The 18,270-nt window shown below is 41.6% G+C and overlaps 1 protein-coding gene across 1 annotated transcript in view; it reads left to right on the forward strand.

Annotated features, from left to right (window-relative positions):
- LOC311249272 (partitioning defective 3 homolog) overlaps positions 1-18,270 on the forward strand; it is a 350,671-nt gene that overhangs the window by 270,442 nt on the left and 61,959 nt on the right. The gene's annotated exons all lie outside the window — the stretch shown is intronic.

The following is an 18,270-nucleotide window of genomic DNA, read 5'->3' on the forward strand; positions in this document are numbered from 1 at the left end:
TCGCTGGGGGGCTGCTCATAACCTGCGTGTCAACACGAATATTTGATGTGACGACAACACCTTGCAGAGCTTTAGTTTCCTATTACCGTGTTGATAGCCTATCGCAAAAAGTTATCACCTGTTTTTATTTATGTATACTCTTTTTTTTTTTTTTACTCCAGTAAATGGAAATGTATCCAGAATTTCCTGTGTTGTATCTGAAAGGCACTGAGGTAGTTGCATTCTTTGACAATTGCACAATGGTAAACAGAGGTGGGAGAAGCACTTTATATTATTATTATATCACACTGTAATAATAATCGTTTAGTAAAAGTCCTGCATTTAACATTCTACTCGAGTGAAAGTACATAAGTATTAGCTATAATGCCTAAAATCTCTAAGGCACATCACCAGTATTAAGCAGTTTAACATAACATTTTTATCTTTCTTTAGATCCTGATTTATTTACAGCATTTAGCACATCTCATTTTCTAAAATCCAAGCTTTAACAACCAAGGATTGGACTTATTTTGCTCTGCTTGTTCCTCTCCTGAGTTACGAAGGCTGCAGATTTCCTGCAGGTCACATCCAGTGGTGACATGCAGGAGATTTCTTTCCCCATGGTCTCCCAGAACCTTTAGGGGTGTTTTTTAATGGATCGCATAATACCCACCTCCTGTGATTGACAGCTGTCACATGGGGCCGTGTGACCTTTCACTGCTAGGCTCAGGTGGGGTGGGGTGCATGTGTTACTGTGTGTGACTATGACAGAGTGCCTCTGTGTGAGTGCATGTATGTTTTTTAAGAGGATTTGCAGAGGTCTCCATCCTGTAACACCCCCCCTCCCCGTGACAGAGTAGATATGACAAGGTTATCTGACCCTTATGATAGCCAGCAAAATCCATGTGCCAATACATCCGGGGCTTAGTGAAGGCCACCGATCCATTTGTCTAAAACAGAGGTTACCTCTGCATGTTTCCTCAGGATAACCTTGTTGTGTCACAGCAGCTATCTAATGTAAACTACCCCACTTCTGGAGCAGAAGTTGATGATAAGATTGGAATCCAGCCTTAAAAAAAGGAGGTTAGACAGTGCTTGACTAGTGTTGAATGAGCCTGTGCATTCAGATCACAAGACTCTCCGATGTTTGTCAGTGATAGACATGATGCTATTGATTCTCAGTTGGAATATCAATAAGCTCTGTGAGGGTATACAGTAGAAAAGCAGTAACATAAGACAACCATGTGAGTGATTGATCTAGTTTTTTTCTCATTTATTGCCAGGGAGTATTAATAGCAATCTGCCTGGTAGCTCCCTCAGTGAAATAAAGAGGAATGGGATTTATGCAAAATACCTCCCGCATGAAGGGCTGATTGTAAACAGATGCTTTATTACATGGGTATGACTTTTAAAAGATATTTTCTAACAGTTCTGGTTGCTTAGCTTTATTCAGATTTAGCCAAATTGACTCTGACCATCTGGAATTTGCTCCAATTTTATTTTATTTTTTTATCTTACAAATTGGTATAATATCATTTTATATTAAAAAACAAATACATTATACTATTTATTAGACTTTCTCTGAAATCCATCGGTTCCAAAAAAACAAACAACATATAAAACCTGTCTAATCTTCTCCTTCCTGCTGTCCTGTTGTTGCAGTTCCTTAGAAATAATGATTTCTCACCTTCACAGGTTTATTTCCCCATAAAAAGGCTTAGTATTGCATGTTAATTATAAATACAAGCTTATATTTAGTTTGGGGTCTGAGCCTTGAGCATTGATAGCACAGTATGGAGTTTTATTTGTAGGGACAGGATTAGCTGTCGTGAGTGTTGTGATTTGATTTGAAATATGCACCACATGTTCAACACTGCATTTTTGTTTTGTACCTCTGGCTGCTTTGCATATCTTGTGTATGCCAGCCCGGCTGCGTGCCTATAATATTTGTCTTGCTGCCTTTGAGATATAATATGCACTGGTGCTTATTTAGCTCGGATGCTTTCTATTTACGATTTGCAAAAAGGAGCTTGAAACACATTCAGATTCAGGACCCCCGTCACTTGTCATTCATGACAAACATAAACAGCAATTTGCATTTCTAAATTAAACCTAATAGAACTTTCATTGTCAAATATAAAGCGCCAACACGCCCGAATTCACAATTATTTCTGACTGTTCCATGTTTTACGAGGAATTGGATTCTGAACTTTTCTTTTGCCATTTAGAGATCCAGTCTGACTTACAATTTCTTCTCTTTCTGATCCCGCCACTGCCACTTAACCAAATATTTTGCAGCTGTAGAGATAACACAACTTTCCTGTTTGAAGGTCAGGGAAAAGGAAGTAGATGGTGGTTTGTTCAGGGAAGGCTGCTCATTCCTGCCTGTCAGTCAGTCTTCAGTATGAAAGAGAAGAATGAGCAGCATTTAACCCTGACCTGGATACTGTTACTGCCTTCTGAGGTGGGCCCTGCAGAAGCACACTCTGATCAAAGGGGTAGATTAAGGATCCTATCTCGTAAGGATATTTGAGTTATTTTCTGGTAGAGTCCCATGGTCAGACATCCTACAGCAAGCCTTCATCTTGCCACTCACCTGAATGAACATCAACATCACACGGAAAAAGAGTTATTAATGGAAAAATCACACTGCCTATAACCAAATTTATGTTTAGTGCCAGCTCGGACCAAGTCCATGCTGTCATTAAAGCAAAACTTTTCACTGAAACTCTTAATCTGACAGTATCATTTGTAATGACAAAAATAGTCTTACATTTGAAACAATACAAAATGGAAGCATCTTGGCTAGCGGTCTCAAACTTTTGGACCCTACTGTATATATATAAAAAAAAAATAAACAGCACTGTGTTGCTGTCTAGCTGCCACTATCTCCTACAGCATGGCAAATTATATTAAATGTTTATATTACCATGGTGGAAGTCGCCTCCTGATTACCATATGACCTCTAGAAGCAGTGCACAAATCTTGCCATTTAAATTTGGTTCCAGGGAAGTAAATGGAAGTAAATTGAGTTGGAATTAGCTGACAGCCTCCCTTTACTTTTCGGTCATTGCTGAGAAAAACACACCAAGTGCTGAACAGAGGCAGCGAGTGTGCTGGAGGATGACTACACTTGAACTAATCAGTATCCTACATCTGTAAGCCACCTTTTCAAACATTTGTGTAGCTGGAAAGACATCAAACATCGCTGGTGTATCCAGGAATCTAAGTTACAAACAGTTTTTTTTTACGGTCCACCCTCCAGTGCTGTCACTGTGAAGCAGCGTTTTAGTCAGAGGTTCTTTAGATCCAGTCAACTAATTAGAGACACTTAGGGGCCGTCTGGTTGATGTGGGGAGGTGCTCCTTCTTAGAGGTGCTGGGGTCCACATGCCTGCAATTGCCCCTACATTATTAGCATCCAGCATCTTGGACTCTTTTTCTGCTTCGTGTGTTCGTACACATGTGCATTTATTTTACGCTAAAATAAAGGCATTCATCCATGTCTTGCCAAGGCTTTCAAGCTGCTCTCTTGTTTATCCAATACAGTTAATAAGAAGAGGCTGCGGCTGGATAAATAGCCCGGGTATATGCCTCTCTCTGATAGACCTTTGGTAATGGAGCCCTAATGGGAAGGTCACTGTGACTGTAAAGCTGGAATGAGTCAGACCTGAGCCTATAAACCCGTGGAGATACAAGGGCCCCTGGCTGCTGTGGGCGGCCAGAGATCCTGCCGATTCTGCCATATCGGGTTTTACTGTTCCTCAATGGGATCACGGTACAACAAGAGCTCATTTGACAATTTATTACCAACCTTCAGGTTATTAGAGCTGGCAGCACCAGTGGTGTTTTGACAATGCTGTCAGACTCAGTAAAACAGAAGTGCACCAATAGAAATCCAGCATTTTTTCACGGTCAATTTTGTTAAAACCTTGTATAAAGCAAACGTAAATATCCCTTTCCACCCTAAAACCTGTAGCATGAATTCTGCTCCATTACTGAGTTTGCATGAAAGTGAGCTCGACTTAAACCCCTGAACACCGTGTTTTCTTTTTCAGTTGTTTTGTTTCACCTTATTAAAGAAAAAGAGTAGACCTAGCAAAATGGAATGACCTCATTTCTCGACAGCCGACTGACGAGTCAACCCCTCCATCTGCTGAGGGACCGTGGGGTTTGGGTGACTGGTGTTGGATGCTGCGTCTCAGAACGACAACCTGACAGGTGCCAGGCTCGATGGGATTTGTGGGAAGCGAGCGTGAAACAAAGCATCACCTTTGAAACCGCAATTTGATTGACTGCTGCTCCCATTACCCAGTCGACTTTCTAAAGCTCCTTAGAGCATGGGCGAGGAAGAGTCAGGGAGACACAGAGAGGAAGAGGTGGGGGGAAGCAGGGAGAAAAAGATACAGAGCTCATGGAGCTCAGCAGTGCAAAGCCCTTGAAGTCCTCTGCAACTCAGCAGCTCCAGCGAGTCTGGCAGGCAGGCAGCAGAGAGAGAGAAAGAACCCAAAGATCCTCACCACCAAGAACCACTCACTGTGCTGTTTTTCCCCGTGCTCTCTCCACACTAAATTTCAGTCACTTTGCATGGTCTTGAAATTGGATTATGAGGTAGCTAATGCATTTTCTGCAGCTGATAAAAGGTCAGGCTTTTCATCTCGGGAGAAAGTTTGTAAAGATTTCTCCCTTCGCTCTCACCACCTCACCACTCTAAAGACGTCAACGAGGTGGGAAGCGTTAATTTGCGGTGAGACACATGCTTCACACCTCAACTGACGGGTCTTTTAAAGCTGTCCATTGCTGTTAAAAGCTCCTCCTGCCCTTCAGAGCCACAGGCTGATCCTAACTTTTGTTTGCACCATCATTACCAGGAACAATTCATTTTTCTTGTTTCTCGTCGACCCCATAAAGTATTTGATGCAAAAACATCACAGTATCATTCCAACAGGGGCCAATAATCGTGCTGAATTGCTTAAATAGACCACTGGATGACTCGATTAAAGTAATGTGAATGGAGAGTAGGCTCTTACAAACAACAATGTTCCACCTCAATCAGATGATCGCTTAGCCAATCTGTAGTAATCGCTCTTTTTATTGTTTGCTGTCTCTTATGTTGCGTCTGTAGTTAACTCCGCAATCAACAATCAGTCTCTGTGATGTTTATAGTCTATATTTTCATTTAGATGCAATCAAAATGAGATAAACAACACTTTCTGACTGCAACATCTGTAGCTTTGATTAAACCCTACCTCTCAATAATTCATTGGTAAACAAATGAATCTTTTACGATCCCTGCATCTGTGATAAGACTTTAATAACAGCTCGTAAGTCTCTAATAATGTTTTCTTGCGGTTCCCCAGGGACTAAAATTGATATGTCTAGCATCAAGGAATAGTTTGCTTTAATGTGACACGAACATTAGTGGTAACTAATTACATTTTACTCACTCATTGGTATCTCTGTTATTCCAGATCTTTTTTGTGTGTGCTATATCCAGTTCCTTCTCCTCCCGTCGGCTGCCAAGCTAAACAAGAATTGGAGTCGACGCTGGCTGGATCACATTTTATTCCCAGGGCCATGGCAGCATGTTTTGGCGCTGCCTTTTGTTTGTCTCTGACATCCGCCACTGTTTTCTATTACTCCCTCCGAGTGCCCTTGTGTGGGTGTGAAATTAGTGTCACAGTGAATGTGTGGAGTGGTGCATTTTTACTGCTCTAATTGAGGATAAAAAAAAGGACACTGAGGTGATGGGAAGAGTTTGTCTGAAATGTGAGCTCCTGGTGAGAGAGCTGCTGGCGTTATGAATGAGCCTGGCTGAATCCTAAAGTTTAGCTGTGGTTACCAGCGTCACCTGCTCAACCCGTACAGTAGATGATGGTTTTAGTCCTTGTCCTGGCTTCGGAAAAGGCCCAGTGTAAACCCTTTGGATATGTTACAAAATACGGCTGGAAGTCCAAAACGCATACACATTTGTTCTGACCGACTTTTTGCCTTTCCTCCCTGCCAGTTCTGCGCTGTGGCGATAGTGCACGAGGCCTAATACACGAAATGCACATCAGCCTTATCGCAGGGGTTAGATAGAGATAGCAACGTGTATCTCCCAGGCAGAGCATGTGAATTATTTTTCGGGTCTGTTTTCAATTTTTTTGCCCTCCCGCTTCAGAGAGGGCCCTCTGGGATGGATGTGATGAGATGGAGCACAGAGAAGGCAATTTATCCTCCGTTTGTACCATTACGTTCATTTAAGAAAGCAAACAGCCTGAAAGCAGAGAGAGAGGGAGAGAGACGGAGAGAGAGCAAGAAGGAGGGAGTGTGAGAGAGAGATATATGGACCCACCTCGTCTACAGCTAGACATCAAGTGGATCAAGCTGATTAAGGCTGCATCTACAGTATGTATTTCATCAATATGCCTAAAATGGAAAGCCTGGAAGACATTCATACAGTACCTAATGAATTTTCACAAGAAGATGAAAGGAAAGGGGAGCGTGCCATTTAGGGCAGGCATGCCCCAGCAGACAAAATGGGAGGTGGAGATGGAGAGAGGTTTTGAATATGGCCGAGGGCTGCTGGAGCCTCGTTTGTTGATCGGCACCTGAGGGCATCTCATTCCCGGCAATCAGCGGCTGCAAATAGACAGTTAATCCCTCCTCAACTCCCCTGAAGGCTGCCGATGCCTGACACCATAACTTGACTGTGCCGCGCTGAGGAGAGATTAACAAAACAGACAAGCGATTGCCGAGCCTGGCAAGTCTTTTTCTACATCTGAGAGTGACTGTGATGATTTGTTTTGAGAATGCCACAGCAACTAATTGGGAGAAAGCACAAGGAGAACATGATGATAGCAAATTTCGGACGTAGCTCTCTCTGACATTAGTCATTTACAAATCAGTTTTGATTGAATAACACACACGGTGGTGCGCCTATTATGGGAACATGAGGTTCCTCTTCACATGATAGATAACCCAATATCATAAACTAATCACGGGTCCTCTCTGCTAACATAGCGTCACTGCTTTCAATCCTGCTTCTCTCACACACTGTCACACAGCCGCTCCAAAAATAGATCAGGTGAGGAATGTGATTGAGAGGCAGGTGACTGCGGAGCATGGGTTTGCACTATGAACCATGTCAGCAAGCAGATGACTCTCACGCCTCCCCATCCTCTTCACGCTGTTTTCGACTCTCTCTTCAGTTACGCTGAATGTAAACACACGCATAAACATGAAAGTGACCTGTGTCAGGCAGGGATGCTAACTGCTGCATTTTTCATTTTCCAGCCAGTGAAGTGAGGCCAGGGACATTATTGTGTACTGTGAAGTGAAAGCAGGCAGAGGCACCAGGGAGTGTTTAGGGCCTTTCCTCTCACTCTAAATATAACTTGTGGAAGGCACGATAGCACAAAGTAGACCTGGAATTTGACCATAGAGCAGAGCTCAGCAGAATAAGGCACAGCAGTGCTGGTTGACCAAAGAGATTATTACATTAGGAAACTCTTGAATAATAGTAAATACAATAAAAAGATAGAACAGATTAGATTAATATTTATTTAATTGTGTCAGTATTATCATTTATTAAAAATATAAAATCAACCAGTCAGTGGTTAGACAGTCAAGTTACTCACTGATCTCCAATCTCCTCCAATCAAATGTTATCTGCATTTCACTTGAATAATCCAGGTTGTAGATGGAAGACAGCAATCATGGATTGTCATCCCACTTGAAAATATGCACAGTAACACTAATTCATTTTACAACAGCCTGCCTGCCCTCAGATTGTATGCTAGCTTGTGCTCTATGCATGTTCTCTGGGCAAAATTCCAGTTTCATGTCGTGGTTCGTGTGGTTTTGTTAGATGGTATATCCCATCTGTTAAAATGCAGGTTGCAGGTTTGTTAATGTATAATAATAGGCTAGCAATGCCAATGTTGGTTTAACTTACTAGCTTTAACCTACTTCACAATGCTTGAACATACATTAGAAATTGTACTAAGCAGTATAGCGGATCTATTTTCCCAAAACCTGTGTCAGAACCAACAGCATGCTGTTTTGAGACTGAATAACAGGCTTCCTTCATCTGTCGATACGGCAGTAGAAATGCGGCGTGAACAGAGTGCATGACACATGAATCAGCTGTCAGATCAGCCTGCAGTTTACATGACATGGAATGTGCCACACTTTCTTGAGAAAATAGCAAATACTTGTGGTTTGTTCGCCGTAAAATGCCCACACTGCTTCCTTCAAAAACAATCATTTTGAGTATTGGCACAAAATGGCAGCTTCAATATTAATCAGTGGTTGAATTATTGGCCTTCAACCACCAATATATTACAGTTAAGTTCTTGAAACCTTAAAGTTCAGTCAAAACCTCTTACTGTCATTCCCTTATCGCAGTAATGAGCAAACCTCACTCCTGCAGTTAGAAAGGGTTAGAAAGCCATTACATTATAAATGGAGGAGACGGCTAAACAATATAGACGGTATACTTTTTGGGCCGAAAAGTTAGGCACTAACCAATTGGCTCCTGCATCAGCCACCAGACTGTGTCCTGAATACTATTTTCTAAGTGGCCGCTGGGGTACAACTGTATCAAGAAGTAAGTCCATTCTAATCGAAAGCCAGCCAGTGTGTACAGGGCACATAATTAAATTTACCTTGCCCATATCTGAGCCAGCGAGCCCTTGCACTCAACACAGAACAGCATTAGTTCTCTCTATTTTAAGAGCAGTATCCCTATTCCTTTGTCAGACTATGCCATTGTCGCTCCAATCCCTGTGCCTTGAACAAGCTCCCAGCGGCAAATCGGATCTCAGCAAGAGCCTTTGTAATTACAGGGAGCTGAATGGGTGAATACGTCCCAAATCCGCAAGACCATCCAGCGACACATTCCATCTGTCTTAAGCCTACTTCCAATATTTGAGATTGACTCATGAGGAGGTATTGAAATAGTGCAAGCCACCGCTTTTTTTCTGCTGTTTGTGTGACAATTCTGTTAAGTCTTCGGAAAGTTTTGTACAAGATTTTTCTTGAAAGTGTCGGCCTGTCACATCAATTCTGAAGAAGCAATTGCTTCTGGGTTCCATTTTAATTTAAAATGTTTGTTAACATTGCGTTGTGGATGAATAATCCTCGGCTATTATAGTGGTGCACTTCACATGACTAACATGAATAGAGTTTTAAAACATTTCTACCTGAGTCACATAAAGAGATTTGTATCCACAATGATGATGGTTTAACTCCCATGATCCCACTTGTTACATCATTTGTTTTGTTTTGATTGAGGGACCCCTAGTGATAGAAATTACACACTGTGAATTTGAAATAAAAGTGATGTTTTTAAATTTCACAATAAACATGGGTGTGTGGTGTCCATGTCACACCTCTGGCTTCATATTGTTGGACAACCTTTTCTAACTCGAGCGTTAGACGACCATGCATGTCAGCAGACTGCACAACCTGTGGTCATGAGGTAAACATGGGGCTCATTTCCTCATTATTACTCCATCATCCCACACAGGTATAGAGTTAACCTAGAATATCGTAGGGGAAGCCGGAGGGCTTCGCTGTATGTGTTTCTAGCCAGTGCAGGTTGTGCTATGGCCCAGACTGAGTCCCTCATGAGGTCACCTGAGCCAGACCTGTTTGAGCTCACTGTGGGACCTAATAAAACCCTGCGGGGGCCACCAGACGTTTCTAGTGCCATCAGCATGCCTGTAAAAATGCTCTTAGCCCCCTCTGACAGAGTAATGGCCATACATGGCCCTGTTGGTCTGCTGTAATTGGCCCATGATGTCATCGTGGATCATCATGGAGCCAAAGGTCTGAGAGCCTGGCCTGTTTTCAAAGAAATGCAGGCTTATTCAAGGGATTCACATAAGTATTTTTCAGTTTGCACTGTATCTACTTAGAGTGGTGGAGTTTGTTTGTGCCTGAAGAAATTACCGAGCAAATTAATAACCGAAGGCATTTTAACGTAGTCAGCCTTATTGAATTGGCTTACTGATTGGACCAAACGCTGTGTAGGTCAGTAGAAATAAGCTTTGCTGTTCTTCTCCCATGCCCTATGTTTTTTCTCCAGCCTGACTTTTCATTAATTTCATCTTATGTTGAGTAGAGTTCCATATATCTGCTGGTGATGATTATTTCAGCTGTTGAAAACAACTGTCAGATAATTATTTATGAGGTGCCAGTATTTTGTAGCATTGTAAGAAGCAACCAACTGTCAAAAGTTATTTGGAACCAAAATTCAAAATTTTCAGTTTCCTGTCTGCTTCAAGATTGATTTCAATGTGCAGTATGTCATATGTGCTACATCTTCTGTCTCCTTCAAAACAAAACAAAAGACTCAAGTTATCTGGGATCATGGGAGTCGTTGTCTTCATCGCTGAACGATTGCTGATGACAGTCTATCTGCGTGACTAAGGCAAAACTATTCATGGACAAGGTTTAATCGTTTTATTCACATTATGTTTCATCAGTCCTCACTCTCTGAGTCTCTCCCGGAAGTTAGAGCGACAAGCAACCAAATGAAAGGAACCTTAACCTTGAATAAAATTATGGATTTCTCTGAGTTTGAACATTGTTGGAAACATTCTGGGATAATTTAAGTACCCAACTCAACAACATACATACAACATAAAACAAAGACCTGATTGTTTTATGACTATTTAATGCAGAAAAATGACATACTATCTTTATCTTTTTTACTAAAATAACATATAAGATATGTGCTTGTCTGAAAGAGTGCAATGTACCTGTATTATAGTTGGCTATTACATAAAAAAAAAACACCTGTGTGACTGTGGCATCTCTCCGCTCTGTCCTTAAGCTTCATAGCCTCTTCAGCTGATGGTCTGTAAACGTCCCAGTGAGAGGTGTCATCCCGGAAACACTCATCTTCTCCGCCGTGATTAAACATAAAGAATAATCCCCATCCTGCAGTTATATGGCCTCATTAAGGGCTTACTGCCAGGCCGACCTGCAGTCAGTTCCACCCGGGAAAATAGCCATGTTTTAGTGGTAGTCAGGGACGTCAGTTAAAATCCACATCGGTTTTATGACCTTTTGTGGGAAGTTGTGCTTTATCCATTGAGGGCTGACTTGGTGATAAAGCCTGTGATTTCAAAGCAGTTTATGGTTTCGTGTTTATGGCTGGAGAATTATATTCATGTTTGTATTGTGGTGTGCGCGCGTGTGTGTGTGAGAGAGGATGTCTGAGAGCAGACATGTGTATTACCATTCTTTCTGCGCCGTGTGCCAGTGCCTATCATTCATTAATAATGTATCACAACAGACTGAGAGGTGATTGTGCTGGATGACTTTAATAGAGTGGTTGATAGTGACTGGAAACAGTGAGTGGTTCTCAGATGATCAAGCTGACTGTGGCAGAGAAAAGAAAATAGCAAAGCAATTATGCTTACATCCATCAAATGACTTCATGGTGTATTTAAGGTATTTACAGTAGGTTGGACCCATCCACAGGGAGGTCAGAGGTCATGGCTAGTTGTTAAACAGCACCTCTACATAGAGACAGTAAAGTGTCAGTGTTTCATTGGGGTTTGAACAAGATAAATGTGTTGTTATGGTTGTAGAAAGAACATAATGATTTACAGGATAAGAGCAGTGATTTTGTATGTTTGTTTTTTTAAATACAAATGGCTTAGCCTTTACATTCCTGATGACTAAGCGATTTTCGACATAATAAGATAATTTTCGTACCTGTCAAGCAGTGACTGCTTTCCATTTATGTCAGTATGATTGACAAAGCAACTGGCGCAGGGTGGAGATATTTTTGCTTGCTCATTCATTGCAGTTGACATTTCATCACCTTTACCTGATCTTGTCAAAGTTTTTGTAATTGTCATAATTAAAGATTCCGTTAAGAGTTCAGAGTCAGCTTTTTAAACCTTTTTAAACGGGCGCTCCACTGATGTGACACATGAAGATGAGTTAACTTGTCTCGAGGAGTACTCAGCCTGTCAAAATAGTTTATTAAGAATTTCAGTTGGACTGAAACTTTCTAAAGTCTTGTTCGGATTGATTCTTTAAAGTTTGAGCAGAAGGTCTGAATTACGAACTTGTTACGAGTTTAAAAGATGCGAGAATTCACTAGGCAATCAGGCTTAAATGAAATATGCTATTGAATTGCATCATATCTGCGGGATATCTTGTCCCCTGCTGTTTTGACTTTGACTATTCTTTTTCTAATCTGTCTCATTTTGAACACATAGGCTAGTCATTTGATCCGTTTTTTAGATAAAAATAAGACCAGGATATGCATGTGGAGCAGGTCATTTTACAGTTTAAACAGTGATCAGTTAACAAGGTTTTAAAATAACACCAGACATATCTTGGACATCTTTTGTACAGAAATGTCTCCTACTGAAATGTGTTCCTACTTTTCCGCATACAAATACACAGACACTGACATTTCTACCATATGCTAATAATGACCAATAAAGGGGCTCCAGCTGATTCATCAATCTTTCTTTATATAATATAGTATGTAATTATTTGTATCGCTTTCCTTTTTTTGCTGCAACATATGTATCCTGTATGTTGTAACATACATATAAATATACCTATATATATAGATTTTTCAGTTTCTAACAACACAGCTCATTTATTCTGTGGTATTAAAATCACCATCTCCATTATTTACTTATTTGTAGCCAGATTTGCATTGATTCATTACAAAGATGAAGAAACCTGACCATAAACAATGACAAAGAATATATGGCAATGTCCAATCCATTCATAATTTTCACTGTTTCCACTATTTTCTCCCTGTTTGCTGTGTGAGCAGGCACACAATCCTAAATCTTCCCATATGGGGATCCACGGCAAGAAAATCTTTCTGTTGTCATGTATTAACTGTCGTTCTGGCTGTTGTCTCACTATGTGTCTACATAATCACAGTAAATCTCAGCAGACATCTGTTTCACAGTAGAGCCTGAGTCATGGATACAGCGAGGTGCTACAATGTCAAAGCGTATATCTCCAGGACCACCGGATGATTCTTTCCATCCTGTGAGATCATACACGGTGAGATTAAGAGGTTAGAGATTTCGTCATGGGCTGAAGTGCTCAAGTATTTCCTCAAGTAGCTCTTTGTGGGCCTTTAATCATGGCAAATTGCTATTAGGAGGCACATTTATGTCAGTCAGTAAGATATTAAACTTCTGTATGGTGTGTGCAGCCAAATTCATTGTAGTTTTTCAGCATTTGAAAGACGACTCACTTTAAAAACAAGTTTGTTCTTTACTGAGCAGCATGACATTTGCAGAATGAACTAAAATTGATATTGTTGCTATTATCAGCAATACTTTCCTATAATTTTTAGCCTTTGCATTGTCTGTGAGAACCAGAGCACCGGAAATTGATAGCAACAGCTCCAACCCTGAAGCAAAGTGATTTATACAAGTGATTTAGTGTAAGTGGAATGCATTTGTCTCTTGGAAATAACATGTCTTACTGAATACGACACAGGACAAGAAAAATATTTTCTAAGTGCGAGCAGAATATAGAAAAGGTTCTGACAGCTTCAGTAGAAAGAAAGAGAAAATGTGAATTTCAACATTAGTTTTTAATGTGGAGACCTGAAGTGTTCTTTCAGGTCGTGTCCTTCCCACTCATTTCATTTCTTCCCCATCACGGGGGGCTGTGAAGGATCTATAGTTGTTCACTTCTTCAATTCTGCTTCATTAGTGCTCCTTCCCCTCAGTCTACAGTCATTCTTATTCCTTTTCTCCCTTTTTCCTGTTGTGCTCTTTCACTCCCGACCCTCCGTTTCCATCTCTCTTTATCTCCGTCTTTCTTCCCCATTTGCCACCAATGCCAGGGATACTGAACGAGCCCCAGCTATCAAGCCATAATGAGCATGTTCACTAAAGCACTGATTCATCAGAACAAAGAGCGGCAGAGAGAGCGAGGGAGAAGGATGGATGACAAGGGGAAGAGAGAGAACAAGAGGGAGAGAGAGGGAGACGCTGGAGTGTACCCTCGAATGGCTTTGGACTGTAAACCCCTGCAGCTTCCTCCTCCTCTGGCTGTATTTTTCCTAATAGCCTCCTGGGCTATTTCTGGGTCCCTTTTTAAATGGGAGGTGGGTGGGAGTGAATGCACTGAAGGGGTGGTGGGGTAGGAGAGGAGTGTGTGTGTGTGTGTGTGTGTGTGTGTGTGTGTGTGTGTGTGTGCGCATGAGGAAGGGGGGCTGCATTTGGCCCTGCCGAGACAGTGAATAAGCGCTCTGACTCGCAGCAGGATCAGGGATGTTGGGGTTGTGTGTGTGTGTGTGTGTGTGTGTGTGTGCGCACACACGTAGGGTCTCTCTGTTGCCACTGGAGACGAGGGAAGAGATGCATATGCACACACACACACACACACACACACACAAACCCCGAATGTGGAACCTCCAAAGCTGATTAGTCAAACTTGTGATTTCCAATTTCAAACCCGCGACACAAATCCCGCACTTAATATTCATGCAGAAAGCAGTTCAGGCCCCTGCCGTCCTGTGCTGCCCCAGGGCTGTGGGTTGGGCGGTGGGTGAGTGGGTGAGTGGGGGGGGGGGAGTTGCCTTTTAATCAGCTTAGTTAAAAGGATGGAGATGAGGAAAAAGAGGAGGATGACAGGAACAGAGAAAAGAGAAAATAGTGTTTTTTGTGACTTCATTGGTGGCCTATGGGTGAAAGAAGCCCACACAGACACGGCCGTGGTGGTGGCTGTGGTGGTTGGGGGGTGTGGGGCACCCATGGTCAATATAAACAGACAGCAAAATGTTGTTTTTAATTCAATCGTTTACAGCATGTCTTTCATATTTTGTGTGTGTGTGTGTGTGTGTGTGTGTGTGTGTGTGTGTGTGTGTGTGTGATTTTGGGCCAGCTCATGCTTTTGTCAGAGAGCACACACATCATAAACAGGATTACGGTCGCATCTGACAGACGTCGTTTCTGTTTTAGCGAGGGTGACATTGGTGGCGCCGCTGTTAGCGTGACTCCTCTGTCTGTGTCTTTTAACCTTGTAATCAGGATGGCATGCTGTGTCATCGTCACTTCCCCGTACAGGCACAGAGAGCTGGCAGTGAAAGAGGGACGAGTGAAAAAGAGAGTGAGAGAGATGAAAGAAAGGGGGGGACAACAAAGGCAAGCAGGGTTGTCAAAGTGGAAAGTGGAAGCCAAATAAGCTGAAAGTTTACACACCTCATATTTATGGCATAGAGTTTTATTCATCTCTGCACCCCAGGGTGTTTTTGTTCTGTTTCTTCTCTCTTTATTTACAGGCTTATGGCATTGTCACTACGTCTTAGCTAGGGTTGTCATATATTGTTAGTTTCAAAATAAGTTAGGCTACTCAGAAATGCTTTCATTTGCAATGCTATTAGTACAACAGCATATAATATGTATAGTTTGCATGAAAAAGTTTTATCAGAATTGAATTTTTTTTTGTTTCGGGTGGGGGTGGGGGGTGTTTACCTTAATTCACACATGTCTACAGTGTTTGGGTATTAATAGATAGGGATATAATAAATTGTTGTTGAGACATTTTTAGCCGTATTACTGTCAATAAAAAATGTGTGTATAAAAGCCAGTTTTCATATCTTGCATCACTCCTGTTGTTTTGATTTAGGATTAAAACGCTTTGAGTCTTTGCCACCATGGTTTCCATCATGCTGTGAGTGATGTAAACATTTAGCACAATGTTGCCATGGAGACAGTGAGTTATCCCCCATTGAAACTGACAATTTCTAATGGTCATACAGTCTATGCATTGAGATTTGGTGGAAAAAAGGCTCTACTCTGTGATGCAGCTCTCAGAGAATTAAAGCTGCAACAAGGATACCAGATGCCAGAAGAACGTTTGCCTCTATAATGAACACATACATGAACATTAATCCTTAGTTAAATCAACAAAACCCCCCCAAAAATAGCTGAAAAGTAGAAGGTGGGTGTGGAAGGTACCTGTGAAGTGGTCAGTAAAAAGTGTGAGGTTATAAATGTTGTTGTGTTCACCTTTATGAATATGATGGGGTGTTACTCGTCAACTAGGTAGCCAAACAGCCGATGATTGAGCCACAAGACCATAAATGAAGCAGCTGTTGCCAAGTACGACTCCAGCGGTTTGCCTGAGCTCAGTGTTTACTAACACCTGATAATTATGAGGCGAGATCTATTTAAGGATTTCTTGTTAATGTGTTCTGTAAGTATGTTTATGGAACATCTTCCCTGATGGACATAAGGGCCTCATCAGCATGTGTATGATGTAGATGTTTTCCAGAGTTATGTCTCTGAAAAGATGGTGTGCGAGTTCTGACCCAATTTTTGACATTTGTGGGTTCAAGGCTGCGAAATGCTATGTTGACTAGATGATGCTGTAATTAGACTTTTCTCTAGGCATTTGACGATTTTAGGTGTGGCCATCTTGATTACAGCAACTGACCCTGAACCACACCTTATTATTTTCATCCCATGGTGAAAATAAAGCTTGACAAAATGTTCTTTGTCTTTTCCATACTTATGTGTATATATATATATATATATATTATATATCACCAACAGTAGAACATTATGATAACTGTATTATAAGCCCTGTCAGTCAACCTCGAGTTTTTAACTAGTAAATTTCATTCATAAGACACTTGAACTTATTGTTCATTATAGGTCACATCTATAATGTCTTGATTGTAGATGACTGTTGATCAGAAAGTATGATGTGTTTAGCAGTGCAGTCATGAAGCATTATGAATGCATGATAATACACTATGAATTCCTCCATCACTATAGATGTGGTCTTTGTAGTCAGCGTTACCGACTTTTCAATTAACCGTCACACCTTTTGAAGCAAGAGCAAGGGAGAATGATGAGCAGACACCAGAGGGAAGGCACAGCTGGAGAGACATAAACACAAAGGGAGTTGATGAAAAAGCAAAAAAATGTTATGAAAACAACAACCAGAAGGTGAGAAAAAACAAACTAGCAATAGAGGAGAGAGGCGGTGTGAAACAAACTGAGGTAGACAAAAAGACAAAGATTAACCCAGCGGAGGCGAACGCAAGGAGGCGAGGAGACCTCCACCTCCCAGAGAGCAGAGTGATGGCAGTAAAGAGCGTTTCACCCTCCCACACCTCCCTGTTGAGGCCACAGCTGTGGACTCCCATCTCATCATTCATCCAGACATAGCGGAGTGGTGCGAGATGTTTCCAGTCTCCACCACACTCCATAACTCAACCTCTCTTCTCCAGAGAGACACTCCTTAAACACCACCTCCCTCCACCCACCTCTCCCCTCCCCTCCTCACTCTCATCACTCCCATCAGTCTGTCTTTAAAACAACCATTGGAGATATGAGCAGCAACATTCAGCAACCATCAGCGTAACCCTCCACATATCTACCAGCCTCATCCCTGCAGGCCTCGGGGAGAAGAATGTGGCAGACATGTGGACCGTGTTGCTCCTCGGGGAAACTTTAGGAAAAATGGCAGCAATAGCGTCTACAGGGGCTGTAATTCACCGGGCCGGCTCCATGATGCTATGACACGGTTATTAGCCATATAAACTAGAGCTGTCACCGTGTCATTATTGCTCACATTCATGTGAGACCATCCTTTTCTTTTTTATTTACTTATTTCTTTATAACCAGCTTCGGGCGCCGCTGCTGATAATTCTTCTTTTGTATCATGTGGCAGTGCGATTGATGCCTCTGGCCAAAATACTTTAGCTGTCCTTTTGTTGTGATTTTGCTTTGTTTTCCCACTATCTGACTGAGAATAAAAACACACACACTGGCACATTTACAGGACATAGATGTTAATTAGGTGGCTGCGTGCCTGCAGTGTGTTGACAGCAAGTAAACACAGCGGCGCGGCCTTCATGTGTCGACTCTGTTGCCTACAGGTTTTTTTCTGAGTCCTCCGCACTAGTGCTCATAGCCTTACATCAGTTAATGATGAATACGTCTTACACATATCTGTAAGTTTAGACGGCCTGTCAGCATGAGTGAGGAACTTATGTTAATTAATTGACTCTAAATAATGCTACAGTTCAGATTTTGTCAATCGATGTGAGTAAACTCAACACTTATGTTAACCTACTTGCCTGTCATATATCTAATAACATCTAACAAGTATTATACAATAAATTATGTATTATTAGGATGCACCTTGTTGAAGGGATCTGTAAACTCACCGTGACATCACACATTGATTTGTATACTACTGTTTTAAAGCCTCGCATTTTGGCACTACCTTAGCTGCCTGACATCATTTTCTTTCTTTTTATATTTCTTTTGTTAACTGAGGT

Source organism: Pagrus pagrus, assembly GCF_965226575.1.
Source record: "Pagrus pagrus genome assembly, chromosome: 20".
Taxonomy (NCBI): domain Eukaryota; kingdom Metazoa; phylum Chordata; class Actinopteri; order Spariformes; family Sparidae; genus Pagrus; species Pagrus pagrus.